Source organism: Aplidium turbinatum, chromosome 10, assembly GCF_918807975.1.
Source record: "Aplidium turbinatum chromosome 10, kaAplTurb1.1, whole genome shotgun sequence".
Lineage (NCBI taxonomy): Eukaryota > Metazoa > Chordata > Ascidiacea > Aplousobranchia > Polyclinidae > Aplidium > Aplidium turbinatum.
Genome location: NC_137481.1, coordinates 11,044,399 through 11,061,420, shown reverse-complemented (window position 1 = coordinate 11,061,420; position 17,022 = coordinate 11,044,399).

Here is a 17,022-nt window from a genome sequence, read left to right as displayed (position 1 = left end):
GCTCAAAGTAGCATGTAGTTCCTTAAAATGCATTAACAAAGCTGATAAACACAATTCATTAAAGTGCTCTCATGCAACATTTGCATTCATCCGATGCAATCTTGTGCATTCTACAATAAATCTACATGTATGCTACATTGCTACATTCTAAAAGCTTCGACGAATAAAACTTTTCTGTTTTTGTGAACTAACCCAGCAAACTATCCACTTGAAGCGATTGACTGTCTTGTATCATTAGTATAGTCTTGTTATTCAAAGCAACAAACAGTTTACCAGCCTCATTTTTTAATCATAAAGCGATTTTGCTATCAAAGCATCTTCAGTAAGATCATGTTAAGAGCAAAATTAATAATAAAATTCTTCAATAGGCTAATCAGCTTCAACTTTTGAATTAATTTTTCCAATCAGAATCACTAGTTTATTTCTCAAAATATTATGACAATACAGTGGTACATTACATACGGTAGTAATTTGAGAAAGGAAATAAGCGAAAGATCTTACAAGGTCATCAAATCAGCTTCCACCTTGTCAGTATTTTACAAAAAGTTAACAATGAAAATTATACTGAAAAACACAAAAGAAAATAAAGAAACGTTGAATAAGGTTACAATCGCAATGTGGTGGAACTTAGTACATACAAGCCAACTATTAGAAAATTGTATATCAACATATCGTAACAGACATAATAAAAACATAACACACAAAAATCAAACACAAATCAGCTCCCAAAACCCCACCACACTCCAAGATAAATTCTACCAAAAACTACACAATAAAGTTGGGAGCTGGTATACAAGTCCCCCCCCCTCCCTTTGGCAACTCATGACAAAGAGGAATTGACTAAACCATGTGGATTGAAGTGTGTGAACAGTAAAGCAAAGGTAAAGTAGTTTCACCCTATATGTTTGGTTGAGTCCTGTCTTTTTCATGAGTTACCAGTACCAAGGGGGGGGGGGGGGGGGGGGCGAAATGGCCCGTTTTGGTGAGTCCGATCCCTTAACGGGGGATTTTTTCAATTTTTTTTTTTAATTATTGGGTACCGTAGGCTAATTATCATTGCCGTTTTAGGGTTAGGGGTTAGAGGTTAGGAACTCACCGAATCAGACTCACCGAATCGGACTCACCGAATAGTAGCAGACCCGGGGGGGGGGGGGGGGGGAGTTGCCTTCTTCATTTCCAGGTAGCTATATTATAGGATTACAAAGAAAAACCAAAACATTTTGTTTTCCTTGTTCACAGTTTAGCCTGATTAAAATCCAGAGACAAGGGTAGGCTAGATTAAGTGGGCAAACCGAATGCAACCTAATTCGTACCCAGAACAATTCTTACTCTGAAAAAATTGAGAAAAAAATTTGAAAAAAGCCAAAATAGCACACGGATCGAAGTTTCTGCTTAACCCTAACCCTAGCTTTAAAATTTTTGCGGAAACTCTGATTAGCAACTTCGGCTTTGTGCTATTTTTTCTCTCGATCTTTATGTACTACAGGGTATGAATTACCGTAGGTTGCACCAGAGCAAACCTGTGTGAGTTTTTCCTGGCATGTAGATTATAAGATTATGCCTAAGCTGTAAGTAAGATGTTCCTTTTAATACTTATTTTGAATTGCTTTAAACTTTCAATGCAAAGACTTCTACTTGTGAAGTGTGAACCAAGATAAATTTTACATTAAGATGATGTTGCAACAGTGCCAAATTTCTTTCAACTTAATAACTTATTTCGATCACAAGCACATTTTAACATTTGCGCTTTGTCGCTTCTACCTTTGCTATGTTGACATGTATTATTTTGCTGTGATGGTCACAAATATAAACAACTGAACTGAACACGGTACATAGTACCGGTACCGTATTCAAGGACAACCAAACTAAAGACGGCTTAGCTAAAATAAACAAATGGTGCAGCACAAACAGCGTTTTTTTTTGTAACCTTCTCTTGCAGTAACAAAACGTTTCTTGGCAACAACTAACTTCATTATTATCCACAGTTATTAATTCACAATAAGGCTTAGGCAGGGACGCAGGGTTTGTTGGTATTGGTTTGGTTCATTGGTTGGTTCTGGTTGGCGCTCAAAGACTGACTTGAAATAAAGTTGCCAAACATCGTTAAGTTAATTTCTTGCAATTTATACTGAAAAGCTCAGAAGTTCATTTAGATTATTATTTTTTCTACCAGCAGTTGCAGTGTTTATCTGATGAATGCAGAAGTAAAAGCATAAACATATTCTTGTTTACTAACGTTTTGCACACCATGATACACCATATCATCAATCAAATCATGACAATGCGCATCCTCAAAGCAAGTAACTAACAAAGCAAAATTGCAAAAATTATACAGCCTGATGCAATACCGTTAAAAGCAAGAGAAAAAATTGAAAAATGCATTTTTTTGAGTAGTGAATAAGAATTGCGAGAAAGGTTATTTTATACGTTAGGACAACATAAAACTTTCTAAAAAACAGATATGTTTTTGCTGTTACTTTTTCTTTCATTGGAATTAGATAAAGAAGTCAGTTTTTGAAATTTTGGCGTATTCTCTCATCCTTATTTTCGGAACCCCAGAATTTTTTAAAATTTAAATTTTGTTCCTATAGTCTGTAGTGTATCAACACCCTTGAAATTTTCCAAATTAAGGTCAAAGTTTATTATTTGGCAACGCTGTCTAGAAAAGATGATGAAAATTCGTAGATTTTACGCCCCAGATTGCCAATTAAAAAATTGAAAAGTGTACCGGTACAGCAGTATTTATATGCAAACAACCAATGCAAATTTCACATCGTAGCCTATTCAATTTACGCTGATTGAGATTGTTTTGAGCCTTCTGCACCAACATATTAATTATACCATGATTTGCATGAATGCTTAGGCCTAGTGGCGCATAGAAGATTGTTGACAGAGGAGCATTCCCAAAATACTTTTTTTCACAAAATATAGCTATTTCTTAATTGATGATTGGTTGATTGATTGATTGATTGATTGATCGATCGATCGATTCATTTGATTGATTGAATCTTTGTCCTCGGACTGGAAAAGCCACTTTGAGTGCTTAATCCTGGCAGTTTTACATGCTTGTAGTAGAGGCTCTAAACCACTGACTCAGGCCCGGTCACCAAGATTGACAGAGTGAAGTTTCCGATTGTTGACGTCTTGTTGCCGGGGAATTATTCCATTCATTAGATGCCGATGAATGGAGAGCAATCCTTAAAGTACGTTGCTCAAGCGCACACCCCGAGAGTCGAACCATAGCGCTGCTTCATCTTGAAGCTTTTTCGTTCACGAAGTCACGCGCTAACTAACAGCTTATCCGGAAGGTTCCGGAAGGTTATACCAGCTTATCCGGAAGGTTAAGTTAATGGAGCCCACAATCACAGCACATCACGTATAGGCTACAGTTGTAACACAACAGGAAGTTGAAAGCAGAGAGGAGACATAGATAGGCTATGTAGGATAAGCCTATGTAGTCATCAATGCTTCAGTTGTTCTTAATTGTTTTGGTATGCGATGATAGTAGGCTACCTTGCCGAGACGCAGTAGCATTGAACCGAAGTAGTTTCGAGCATCTCGCAGGCTTTTCATCACTTGGTCTCGCAGCTGACAATCATTTTCCCTTTATATCTTAAATTTTTGTGAAGGTGTTGCGACCGTGCCAAATTTTTTTCAACTCAATAACTTACTTCGATCACAAGCACGTTTTAACGTTCGCGTTTTGTCGCTTCTACCTTTTTCTTGACCTTTGCTATGTTGATGTGTATTGTGTTGATATGATGGTCAGAAATAAAAAAACAACTGAACTGAACTGAACTGAACAGCAATTCAGCTCAACTCATCTGCAGGTTGAAGGCTATGGCTATAGGCTAACTGGTGGAGTGGTGGTGTAGGCTAAAAGGCCGCAAAATGTGCTGTCACTCAATGCCCATTTCTAGCAAGCGATCTTCCATTTATAGGCTACAGTAGGCCTAGTGGGATGGCGCAGTGGATAAGGCGTTCGTTTCCGATTATGAAATCCTGGTTTGACTCCCGGCTCCAGCCGGTTGTTGAAATAAACACCGCTCACCTCTACCAAAGATAGGCCTAATAGCCTAACTTGGGTTGGCGCAGCTGCTGAAGGAAAGGCGACCGAGAGAAAGGAACTGGTTATTCTACTTTCGTTAGTGCCGAAGGCTTACTATAATGAACCTTATCTTCTCATCTATCGATGCTTGGATCAGTTATGGAACTCACCAATCACTTTTACCACTATAGGCCGAGTGCCTCGATTAGAACAAAGTCTAGTGGTGGAGTTTAGTCGTTGGTGTTGGATCTCAGCTGGTGTAAACGAGTGTATTCACAAGTAAACCATTACAAACGACCATAGAATCCAGGGTTGTTGACAGGATTTCTCGGGCCCGGTAGGCCTACCAATTTATTTTCGGGACCCTTTCATCGACAATGTTATGAATATAAAAGTTGTGTACAAACTTTTATTCATGTCGTGCATGGTCATTTAACAAATCTTGTAACTTACAATCATAAAATTTCTTGAACCGCAAAACTTACTATTTCTATCTTGCGGTTACATTTTTGAACTTTTATTTGTCACATGACGCTAGAGTATTACTTCCCGATTCCATTGGTGTTTCACTGGTCATTCTCGGCTCACCAGAAGAGAAACAGCAAAGTTAGTGCAAACAGTCAGAAAGTTTTCAATTTGATTTGGGAAAGGTGTTTAGGCCTAGGTCAAATATTTGCTGATTGCTGCAATATGAAAGCGGTTTTGGTTTCATTTTTAGTGCAGAAATAGGGATTAGCAATCTTCTTGCCTGTACCATTTCAGTTTTTAAGTTCGAACAAATATTAGCCTGTTTATTTTGAAGTTCGTGTTTCGGGTAATATTCGTGGTTAGGGAAATCACTATAGGCCTACTAGACTAAATTCTTTTTTTTATTGTTTGGTAGCTGAAGTGGCTATTTTACCACCAAAAAGCTGAAGTGGGCCCGGTAGCCTACCCAGAAGGGGGCCAGGTACTTTACATCTGACGGCTGTTTTAACCTCTGATGGCAATTTCTTTAGATTCATGATTAACTTATATTAGGATAATTAAAGTAACTTGCGTTCTTCTGGTGACTATTTACTAGGTTACCTCCTGATGTTAAAGATGATAACTAGCTTTTTGCATTTCTGACGTTTCATCAGTCAGCACGACTAACTTTATCAAGGTGGCTAAAACAGGTTAGCCTAACACAACCTGTTCAGCAACGATGGCACAACACAAAAACATACTGATAAAATGAATAAAGTAAAGCAGCAAGAATCAGAGTTAAAAACACGCAACACGATGACTGCAGGTTTAACTGAATAGGCTACAGTGAATGCCTAAAACCAGTAGGCTACTTTCCAACAGCGTAAATTTATCTATCTTTAGCCTAGGGCCACCGTCAAGAAACGTTAAAAAGACATCAGACAAGACAGAAAAAAGGATTAGCAATTAGGCTACAATGATAGAGAAAAAGCTCTGAGCAAAGGAAAAGGTGAAGGTAAAGTTAAAGTAATTTTTTGTACACAGAGGGGAAGTTCTGACCATCTTTTTGGTTAAGAGCATGTTGTGCTTTCTGGTTTATGTACCACTTTTCTATAAACAACCTTTTTGTATAATCCTTTTCAGTTTTAAAAATGGTAGCGTTGGTCCAAGTAATTTTATGGTCTGAATTTATATTGGATGCTGCTGACTGACGAAACGTCGGAAATACAAAAAGCTAGTTATCATCTTTAACATCAGGAGGTAACCTAGTAAATAGTCACCAGAAGAACGCAAGTTACTATAATTATCAAATGCCTGGTGAACAGTTTCACTCTGTTTTTATATTAGGATCTTGATAATGTTTGAAGTCGCGGGGAATTTTTTAAATCCGGGCCCCTTAAATATTCTGGGCCCAGGTTCAAAAGTACCACCTAGACCCCTCTATCAACGCCCCTGATAGAATCAACCACAAAAAAATTTTAATTTTTCGTTTTTGAAGCCCACACTTTTTTCTTTCAGTTTATGCTTCTGTTTCTTTCTTGTTAAAGGGATACTAAAGGAAAAACCTGACTTGGCGATTTTCCACGTTCTTTGTGTTTAACTTGCTACCATAAAACGATTTTCAATAAAATTTTGCCCCATTGTGGTCTGACCACCAGTGCGCGCGTACTTTTGTCAGAGCTTTCAAAACCAGAATGGGCCTGAGCAGCGAAGCGTGCGACTGTACAGTCTACATAACAAAAGACGAGCAATCAGCTGATCACGCAACAGTTGTTACTGCCGGCGATTTAACTGTAGGCTATGTATGTATGTACATCAAAACATCAGATTTCAACGTCAAAACATCAGACAGTTTGCTCAAAACCTCAGATCTGATGTTAAAACATCAGATGTTGTAACGTGGCTTTTGTTATTGCTGTCTTTTATGACGTATTCTCGAGCTGTGTTTGCACTTTTTGGTCATTTTGAAAAAAAATGAAAATAAATGAAACATTGGACTTTGGGCCTTGCCAGCGCCATTGAAAACAAATGTTTTTTGTTAATTTTTTTTGAAATGTATTCTTGAATGTTCAGTTTACGCATTTTAATGCTTAATTCCCGTTTGAAAATTTCATTTAGTATGCCTTTAATTGTTTCATGGTTTGCCTTTTCAAAACCCACGCATTTTATTCTTTCAGCTCATCTTCTCTTTCTTCCTTGTTAATTCTATGGTCATGTGTAATCCCGCACAGCAAACAATGTTGGCTGATCGGTGGCCAACGGTCGCGAACGTCGCGGTTGGCTTTTCGTCGCAAAACAACCATTTGCCAACTAACATTATTTCTTTAACTGAAAAAAGAATCACTAAAAAAGTGTAAATCATGTTTTAATTTGGTGATATAAACCACGTAAAATATTTTTTTCACCAAATATATATTGTGTACAACTTGGTTGTTGACACAACGTTAAGACAATGGTGGGCCAACGTCGCATTTGTCGTCGTGGGCATTCGGTTGAAAACCAACCTTCAGCCACCGATTGTTTATTTTTATATTCCCGGTGAAATAATCTTACATAATGAAAAGTACCCATTACACTTCTGTGCACTGAAGCTTTTACAAATTTTTTTTCAACAAACGTCAATATAATAAATAGGTTGTTAACATAACGTTAAACCAACGAAGAGCCAACGTCGCGTACGTTACCGTGGGCATTCGGTTGTCAGCCAACCGTTTGAGAATAAATCCTAATTTTGGTGTTTCTGGCAAACGAATTAAGAATTATGGTAAGAGTGTGTTATAATTCTGTAAAATGAAGAATTTTTAAAGCTTTATTTCAACAAAATTTTAATATGAATAATGGTTGTTGACGCGACGTTGAACCAATGGTGGGCCCCACCTAGCGCGTTCGTCGCCGTGGGCGTTCGGTTGTGAACCAACCTTTCTACAACAAATATCATTTTTCGTATTCACAACAAAATAATTCTTACTATTGGCCAGTATGTGTAACAATTTGACGAAATTAAAGTGAGCGAAGGTTTATTGCAACAAAAACGCTATATAAAAAGTAGTTTGTTGACGCGACGTTGAGCCAATGGTGGGCCCCACAGCGCGTTCGTCACCGTGGGCATTCGGTTGTCAGCCAACCTTTTGAGAATAAATCTTAATTTTGGTATTTCTGGCAAACGAATTAAGAATTATGGTAAGTATGCATTATAATTCTGTGAAATAAAGAATTTTAAAGCTTTAATTCAACAAAAATTTAATATGAATGATAGTTGTTGACGCGACGTTGAGCCAATGGTGGGCCCCACAGCGCGTTCTTCGCCGTGAGCATTGAACGGTTGTCAGTCAACTTTTTGAGAATAAATTCTAATTTTGGTATTTCTGGCAAAGAATTAAGAATTATGTCAAGTATGTATTATAATTCTGTGAAATAAAGAATTTTAAAGCTTTCTTTCAACAAAAATTTAATATGAATGATAGTTGTTGACGCGACGTTGAGCCAATGGTGGGCCCCACAGCGCGTTCGTCGCCGTGGGCATTCGGTTGTGAACCAACCTTTCTACAACAAATATCATTTTTTGTATTTACAACAAAATAAATCTAACTATTGGCCAGTATGTGTTACAATTTGACGAAATTAAAGTGAACGAAGGTTTATTGCAACAAAAACGCTATATAAAAAGTAGTTTGTTGACGCGACGTTTAGCCAATGGTGGGCCCCACAGCGCGTTCGTCACCGTGGGCATTCGGTTGTCAGCCAACCTTTTGAGAATAAATCTTAATTTTGGTATTTCTGGCAAACGAATTAAGAATTATGGTAAGTATGCATTATAATTCTGTGAAATAAAGAATTTTAAAACTTTAATTCAACAAAAATTTAATATGAATGATAGTTGTTGACGCGACGTTGAGCCAATGGTGGGCCCCACAGCGCGTTCTTCGCCGTGAGCATTGAACGGTTGTCAGTCAACTTTTTGAGAATAAATTCTAATTTTGGTATTTCTGGCAAACGAATTAAGAATTATGTCAAGTATGTATTATAATTCTGTGAAATAAAGAATTTTAAAGCTTTAATTCAACAAAAATTTAATATGAATGATAGTTGTTGACGCGACGTTGAGCCAATGGTGGGCCCCACAGCGCGTTCGTTGCCGTGGGCATTCGGTTGTGAACCAACCTTTCTACAACAAATATCATTTTTTGTATTTACAACAAAATAAATCTAACTATTGGCCAGTATGTGTTACAATTTGACGAAATTAAAGTGAACGAAGGTTTATTGCAACAAAAACGCTATATAAAAAGTAGTTTGTTGACGCGACGTTTAGCCAATGGTGGGCCCCACAGCGCGTTCGTCGCCGTGGGCATTCGGTTGTGAACCAACCTTTTGCCAACAAATCTTAATGCGTATGCAATTGAATCAAATAGTTTTCAATTAAAGAAAACAAAAGTCTCAAGAAACAAAATGTTACAATCACTCCTATATTAAATACTTTATTTCATTGAGAGGTAGCATCATATTCACATGGCATGCTTTATTTTTTGCGGCTAGTCGTAGTGCTATAGTACGTAGCCTATAAAGTAAACGATTGTTTACAATAGGAAAGCTTTTTTGGAAGCGCAATCCTGATAGTTTTGCGTTTGGTACCCGGGGAAGCTTTGATCGAAACTGACAAAGTGAAGTTTCGGCTTGTTGTTAAGTGTTGTTTCTCCAAAATTTTGGCATCCACTAGGTGCCACTAAGTAGAGAGTTTGCTTTGGTAGAGAGGATCTAGTTTTTCCATTTCTTTTCTGAGCAAAATTAATTATTTTTTTTGTTTTTAATATGTTTAGTTCGTTTTGTTTTGCTGCGTAATCTAGTGTCTACACCAGCTCAGTGGCCAAGTGGTTTCGTTTTTGGCTCTGGTACTGGTAGATTTTAGATCGATTCCAGGTCGGGTCATACCAAAGACTTACGGGTAAAAACAGTACCAACTGTATTCTTTATTGCATAACGCAGTGAGAATAAACCAGGTAATATATGATAACATCGTAAACCTGATATAAAATAAAAACGAGTCCTGTTGCTACTTAGCTGTTGTTGAGCGACAATTAGCTGTTGCTGAGCGACAATAAGTAAAAACCATAACATTATTATTATTATCTAGTCTCAATCTAACCACAGTGGCCGAGTGGTTATCGCTCAGCAAAAAATGGAAAAACGGATCGATGCCTTGGAGCTCTGGTCATACAGGCAAATGTTAAAAATTTCATGAAAACAAAAGATCACTAACGATGAAGTATTATCCACATTTAATTCAAGCAAAATTCTCTTACAAATAGTCAAATAAAGAAAATTGAAGTATTTCGGACACACAATAAGGCAAAACTCGTTACAAAAATCATTAATAGAAAGGAGATAAACGGTAAAAGAAACAAAGGCAGACCAAGAATGATTTGGACATCAAACATCACTAAATGGACAAAATTAAGTTATGAAACTGCAGTATGGTCGAGAACAATGGTGCATTGTATCCAACCCTCAATACGAGAAAGGAATATAATGATAATGATCACCAGATGTATACAGTGACAATCTGCTTTTATTTCGACGTTTCGTCAATCAGACACGACTGACTTCTTCAGGGGGCTAGACCAGGTAGTGACTACCTGTCTAGCATGGCAAAACACAGGACCATGTTGCTGAAATCAACTAAACACGCAAAATGAAAATTCAACTTCTAGACAAAAAATTATCGCGCGCAAAGTTTGAAATAATTTAGAAGAAGGGACTTAAATGTTAACGATCAACAAGAAGCTTAAATAACAACAGGAGAGGAGAGTGAACGGCATGAGTCATCATGATGAATCGAGTTTTGTACGCACTACTGCACAGTTTTACAATCAGCATGAAACCAATTTAAACAACGTAAAATAAGATCTTATAATAGTTTTTTGTAGATCGCAGGAAAAGAGATGCCATCATTGCGTTTCATCACATGAGGCTTTTGATTGATGAACCAACTTTCAGAACACATTTTCAGAACACTTTCAGAACTCATTCCAACATCAAATTTACATTAGATTCATTCAAAATAATTCGCAACTGTCAATCGGAGTTTGAAACTAAAATTCATGAGGCACTCCAAATAAAGCAGCACAACCCCAGGCTCAACAAACAATTATTCGCTGGAGGGGCATCTTTTTTGTTGAATTTGTATTAGCTTACGTTTATTTTATGTTATGTTGTCCGCTCACTATCTCGTCTCATGACCACACTCCCGCATAATTATGACAGATTGCTACCACCTTTTGTGTTTGTTCGTCAGTTGTTGCTTGTACGCAGGTCAGTGCAGTTTTATTGAATTTCAGTCATTTATTATTAACATTTCACGAATAATTGTTTTGTTTAGATGAATTAAGATATTTTCCTGAAGAGGGCAGAAAGTTTTGCCGAAAACGTTCGAAATTATGTATCTATTTCATTTCTGTATTAATTTTGAATTATGCAATTCAATGTTATTAAGTTGTTATCGATTGTCTGTCTATGGTTTTTAAAAAGTACCTCTCTACCAAAGCTATACTATTCGCTTTTTATAATCACTTTCAACTTTTAGAATTTTAGAATTGGTGCCGGTATATAATAAACTTGAATATGTTAAACTTGATAACGTTGCTCGGCTTCGTATGCCCATGGTTCAACAAGACAAATTCTCTACCGAAGCTCTATAATTTTAGAAACGCTCCAAGTTATTTTATGATCTGAAGTTATGACATGCATGCAAGGAGCAGAATGTTCCTGGCGTTGATATTTGAAAGCTCTTTTGTGTTCATTAATGCAAGATTTAAGATCTCGTTTGGTTTGGCCAACATAAATTAAATTGCAATCATCACAAGAAACTTGGCACACTAAACCTGAGATTTCGCTTTGTCTTTTAAAAACGGCAAAAATTTACTTCTTGTCAAGAAAGGTTTCAAAGCGACTTTTACAATAATTTTATTTAAGATACGCCGAATTTTTCAGAAACTCCCATAGAAAGAGGTACAGTATTAAACCTTTTGGTTGTCGTTGGCAAGCATGCTTTCTTGGAAATCCATTGAGGAACAACGTAGGCCTATTGTGTATGCTTTGTTCTGTCGTGAACGTTCATGCGAAACTGCGACATGTGTGTCAATGCTGTCATACAAAGTTTTAGCTGCAGTAAGTTTTTGATGTTTGGGGTGGTGTGAATTAAAATTTAAATATCTGTCAGTGTGTGTGGGTTTTTCGAAAATCGTAGTAGTCAAAGTGTTTGTGGTATAGTGAGGAATAACTAAGACGTCTAAAAATGGTATGAAGTTGTTTTTTTCATGTTCTGTTGCGAATTGAATTGAAGAAGATATGCTGTTCAAATGTTGATGGAATTGGTTGACCGCAGACTTTTTATAATGTAAAAAGTGTCATCTACATATCTCACCCAAACTTGCGGTGGTGTATGCAGGGCCGGATTTAGCTGATGGGGGGCCCGGGGCACTTTTAGATCGGGGGGGCCCCGTGCAAAAAAATTTTTTGCGCCTACGGCGCGAAAACCCATCTCTACGTCGACAGTAGCATCAGTCCAGTACCGCACAGCATTTTGCAGAAACTTTAAAGGCCAAAAGGAAAAAAATAACACAAAATCACATTTTTTCCACATAGGGGGGCCCTTCAAAAGTCGGTGGGCCCGGGGCAACTGCCCCCTCTGCCTCCCTCCTAAATCCGGGCCTGGGTGTATGGAATGAAGCGATGGCAGTGCGCTCAATGTATTTCATGAAAATGTTAGCCACGACCGGGAAAATGCAAGAACCTATCGGCGTACCATAAATTTGGCGATTAAGAACGTTATTATAACAAAATGCAATGGACTCAAAACACATTATCAAAGCTTCTATGACGTCATTCATAGAAAGTTTAGTGCGTTCGTGTGAAGACTTATCTTGCGAAAGTAATTGAGAGATAATCTGCAAACATTCTTTGAGAGGAACGTAAGTAAATAAGCTCACAACATCAAAAGAAACAAAGCAATTATTGTAATCAACAGAGGTGTTTTTGATTAATTGTACAAACTCAAAAGATTTTTTTACGGTGTATCCTTGGTTCAACAATGGCGATTCAACAAATTCAGGTTCAACAATGACAATGGCGAAAACCACGCTGAGATCCACCAAAGCAGCGGCTAAAATCAAGAAAGCCATTTGTACGCGCTGCACAAGACCTTCTGGCAGCCTCTGGTGGAAATCCTAGCAAACAGTGGTGCCACCCGGCGTGGTGTGAACAATGGTCAAGCAGCACATCCCCACTTCGCCAAGTATTCAGATCCACGCCCGAGAACCAGCTGGGCCATGGTCTCTCTAGACTTGCCTCATCAAGGCGTAACCGTTTGCTCACTGGTGTTGGACGCTATGGTGCAGACATGCTGCGCTGGGGCTTGGCAGAAAGTGCTACTTGTGAGTGTGGTGAAATGCAGACGGCAGCCCACATTATCAAGGATTGCCGGCTATTCAGACCACCTCATGGTATGGAAGGCCTAGATTCTATCGACGACGACACCAGGCAGTGACTAACCAACGGATGCCCTGACATATAGCGACAACACGAGAGAAGAACAACGGCGATGAAATGTCAATTAAAAATTTCAATAAATTATAAGTAGGCGAACCGATAAAGGACAAACAATAAAACAAAAGATATTCATAAAAAAAGTTAGCTGCTTTACGACAATCACAGCTCTCAGAAAGAAATGACACATCATAGTTGACAAACCGATGGGTGAAAAATCTAAGCCAGAAAGAAATCACTAAACGTCAAGTCAAAGTGTTGAAAAAGGGTCACAATTTTGCCATTTAGCCCAAATTGATTCCGAAATTGGATATTGTAGCAGCAACAGAGAAAGGATACAGATTACAGAGGTGTGAATGACGCAGCTGGTGTTGCAACGGTCAGATCAAAGATTACTCAAATTCTGAATTCGGCAAGACCCCCTCCACCCAATCTTCTTCCAGAAGAAATGACAGCTTTAAAAGAACAGAAATTTGACAGCTCCATCAAAATAATAAAAGCCGATAAAGGGAACGCTACGGTAATTATGGACAGTTCTGAGTATCATAACAAACTCTCTGAACTTTTAAATGACAATACTACATACAAAATTTTAAGACGTCAACCTAATCCTATTGCATCTATTGAAAAATCTGTAAACAAATTAGTTTGGCGATTTGCAACTAAACGAAACATCACTATGCCAGTTTATCATCGTCTTAAGTATAATAAGAGTGTAACTCCGAAAATTTATAGATTGCCCAAAATTCATAAAAACCACACCCCTCTTCGACCTATCGTGTCCTTTATCGGTTCGCCTACTTATAATTTATCGAAGTTTTTAATTAACATTTTATCGCCATTGTTGAACCAAGAATACACCGTAAAAAATTCTTTTGAGTTTGTACAATTAATCAAAAAGACCTCTATTGATTGCAATAATTGCTTTGTTTCTTTTGATGTTGTGAGCTTATTTACTTCCGTCCCTCTCAAAGAATGTTTGCAGACTAAACTTTCTATGAATGACGTCACAGAAGCTTTGAAATTGTGTTTTGAGTCCATTGTATTTTGTTATAATAACGTTCTTTATGGTCAAATTTATGGTACGCCGATGGGTTTTTGCATTTCCCCGGTCGTGGCTAACATTTTCATGAAATACATTGAGCGCACTGCCATCGCTTCATTCCATACATACACCACCGCAAGTTTGGGTGATTGCCATATTACTTTAGGCCGTTTGTCAGGGGACACCCACCATCAAATTTGTCTGTCAGATACATTTTTGTGAAGCTTAACACTCATACATTAATTTTCAATTGGTTTTATCCGGTAACTATTTCAGCTGACCTAGCTCAAGTTAGGGGGGGCTACCTACTTTAGGTCGTCTGTTAGGGGACACCCACCATCAAATTTGTCTGTCACATATACTTTTGTGAAGCGTGACACCCACAGATTAATAATCAGTTGATTTTATTCGGTAACTATTTCAGCTGACCTAGCACAAATTTTTTAGAGGGTATAAAACTTGTCTGTCAGAGCCCCCCCACCACCGAAAATGTCTGTCACATACCAGACAATCATGTAGAAACAATTTACTGTACAACCAATTAAGTTTCAAGCGGTCACTTTTTCAACTAACCTAGCGCATTTTTTAGGCCATGAAAATTGCCCCCCATTCCCATACCCACCACCGGCGGCCCGGCAAACTTCCAGATTATGAGTACCCACATACCACCGGACATCGCTGTATGAATAGAAATTGGTAACTTTTTCACCTAGAGTGAAGGTCGCGGGCTCCCGGTCTAGTAAGCGCAGAAAACCCTCTCTCTCACACAGGCAGGTAGTAACAAATGGCTGGAGAGCTTTTACTGCGTGCGTGCAGTGGTGCCAAAGTAAGGGGGATGGGGGGATATATCCCCCCAATATTTTGACAGCATCCCCCCTAATAATTCAGAAAAAAAATAGTTGCTATGAAGTTGTACTTCGATTTAGTTGTTTGCAAGCATCTCAAATTGCTGTTGCTTTTCTTTTATTGATGTTTGATCACAGTTCTAAATTGTCTTGGATTTGACGCTAGACAATGAAGGACCTTCATTGAAGGTATTAAGGACGAGTTGGACCAGGTCACTGGCCACGGCACTGCAGTAATGAAGAAACTGCAGAAATGTATTTGGGACTTGTGCTGATTTTGTAGCCTTTGGCACTTATAGAGCAATTTAGTATCACGCTGCAAGGAGAAAAGCTCGACATTGACTCTTGTGAAGAGCTGTTTCAGACCCTGAAAATCACTCGAGAGAAATATTGTGATTTGGAGTTTGAGAACAATTACAAAAATGCAGTTTCACTTCCGGAAAAAATTTGCTAGTAATTTTATCACGCCTTTGCAAGCACCACGGCAAAGAAGAGTCTCTGAAAGATTGGGTGGAGGCTCGATGGCAGCTCCTGCAGACACTCAACTGCATTAAGTTATAAAATACTTTACAATCAGTTCATGGATAGAGTTATCTCTGAACTGACCGAACGGTTTGAAAGTAGCCTGAATTCCGATTCTGCAAAGTATAAAGAACTTGCACAAATTTTCAAGACCGCTTAGTTCCTGAAATGGTCAAAAATTATCCAGAGCTGAATAGACAATCGATGAGTTATCAAATTGATTCATTCAGCAAGGCAACAGGAGCAAAATCTCTGTAGGCTACGATGCTAAAAAAGCTTACCAGGCATTGTCCGAGTTGGAAAAACCTCTCTTTATTCTCAAATTTAATACTCCAGCTGATTAAGATCCTCTTTTTGCCTGGTAACTCTGCTGCTTGTGAGAGGTCATTTTCCAATCTTCGTAGATTGAAAACTTAGCTGAGAAATACTTTGGGACATGAAAGGTTAAATGCTAGCATTGTTTGCAACATTCACCAAAATATTTTAAATGACATCAGCATAAATGACAGTGCTAATGTATTTTCAATGTGCACTACCGTAAGACGCGAATTCGGTTGTAACAAGTTCTTGTGATGTGTTTGAAAGTTAGCATTTTTGTCATAAATTTGCAGATGTTCTTCTGTAGCTTCGATTGCTTTCAATCTCCTGACTAGTGACTTTGTCCTATAGCGCACTAAGTGTAGTGATTCTAGTGAAGGAGAGCGCAAGAAGAAAAGTATAACTTCTGTTTTTTTTGGAAAAACTAAGTATTCATTGTAAGTTCATAGGTTCGAATCCCGCTGGAGGTACCAATTTTTCTTTGCTTGTTTCTTAATCTTGCAGCAGTCATTCACAAGAGCACTGGTAGCGCTTTTATCTCCACGATTTCTTGTCTGTATATTATTATTAGGCTGTTAGCAGCTAATTTACCGAGGTCCGGTGATTGTTTAATAAACTTAATACCAGAACCACTAAAATTGTGTATAAAGGTATCCATCCTCCCCAATGTTCAAAATCGTCTAAACTTTGATAAAATTTTGATTTATCCCCCCAATCCTCCACTAACTTCGGCACCACTGCGGGCGTGCCAACAACAGTTTTTTCATTTGTGACTTTTGTCCAAAATTGACCAATGGTTTCTTTCTTAAAATAGTTCATCAATACACTGTCGCACTGAATGTCAATAAACTCCTCTTGAAACTCAAAAATGCATAGGTAGCCTTTCTGTAGGGTATCTACATCAATAGCAAATGGATTGAGCACCCATTCCAAGGCAAATCCTTTGCATTTTTAGGGATAATCAAATGAAATTATCGCATCAATGAACCCAAATGCCTTTCTATGACAAGCTGAACATCGTCAAAGCCAAACTCCGTCTTGCAGTAACTGTTTCAAAACAGTAGCCTAAATGATGCTGTTTTCTGGGACACGATTTTCTTCCACAAATTCAGCTTTTCTGTAAAAGCAATCAGTTTTTCAAATACATCGACCAACATTATGTTTGGTCCTTGCAAAGATTTATTCAAGATAATCAGCTGCGAAAATATATCAGAAAGATACACCACAAACAAAAGCCACTTTTGATCAGCAAACTT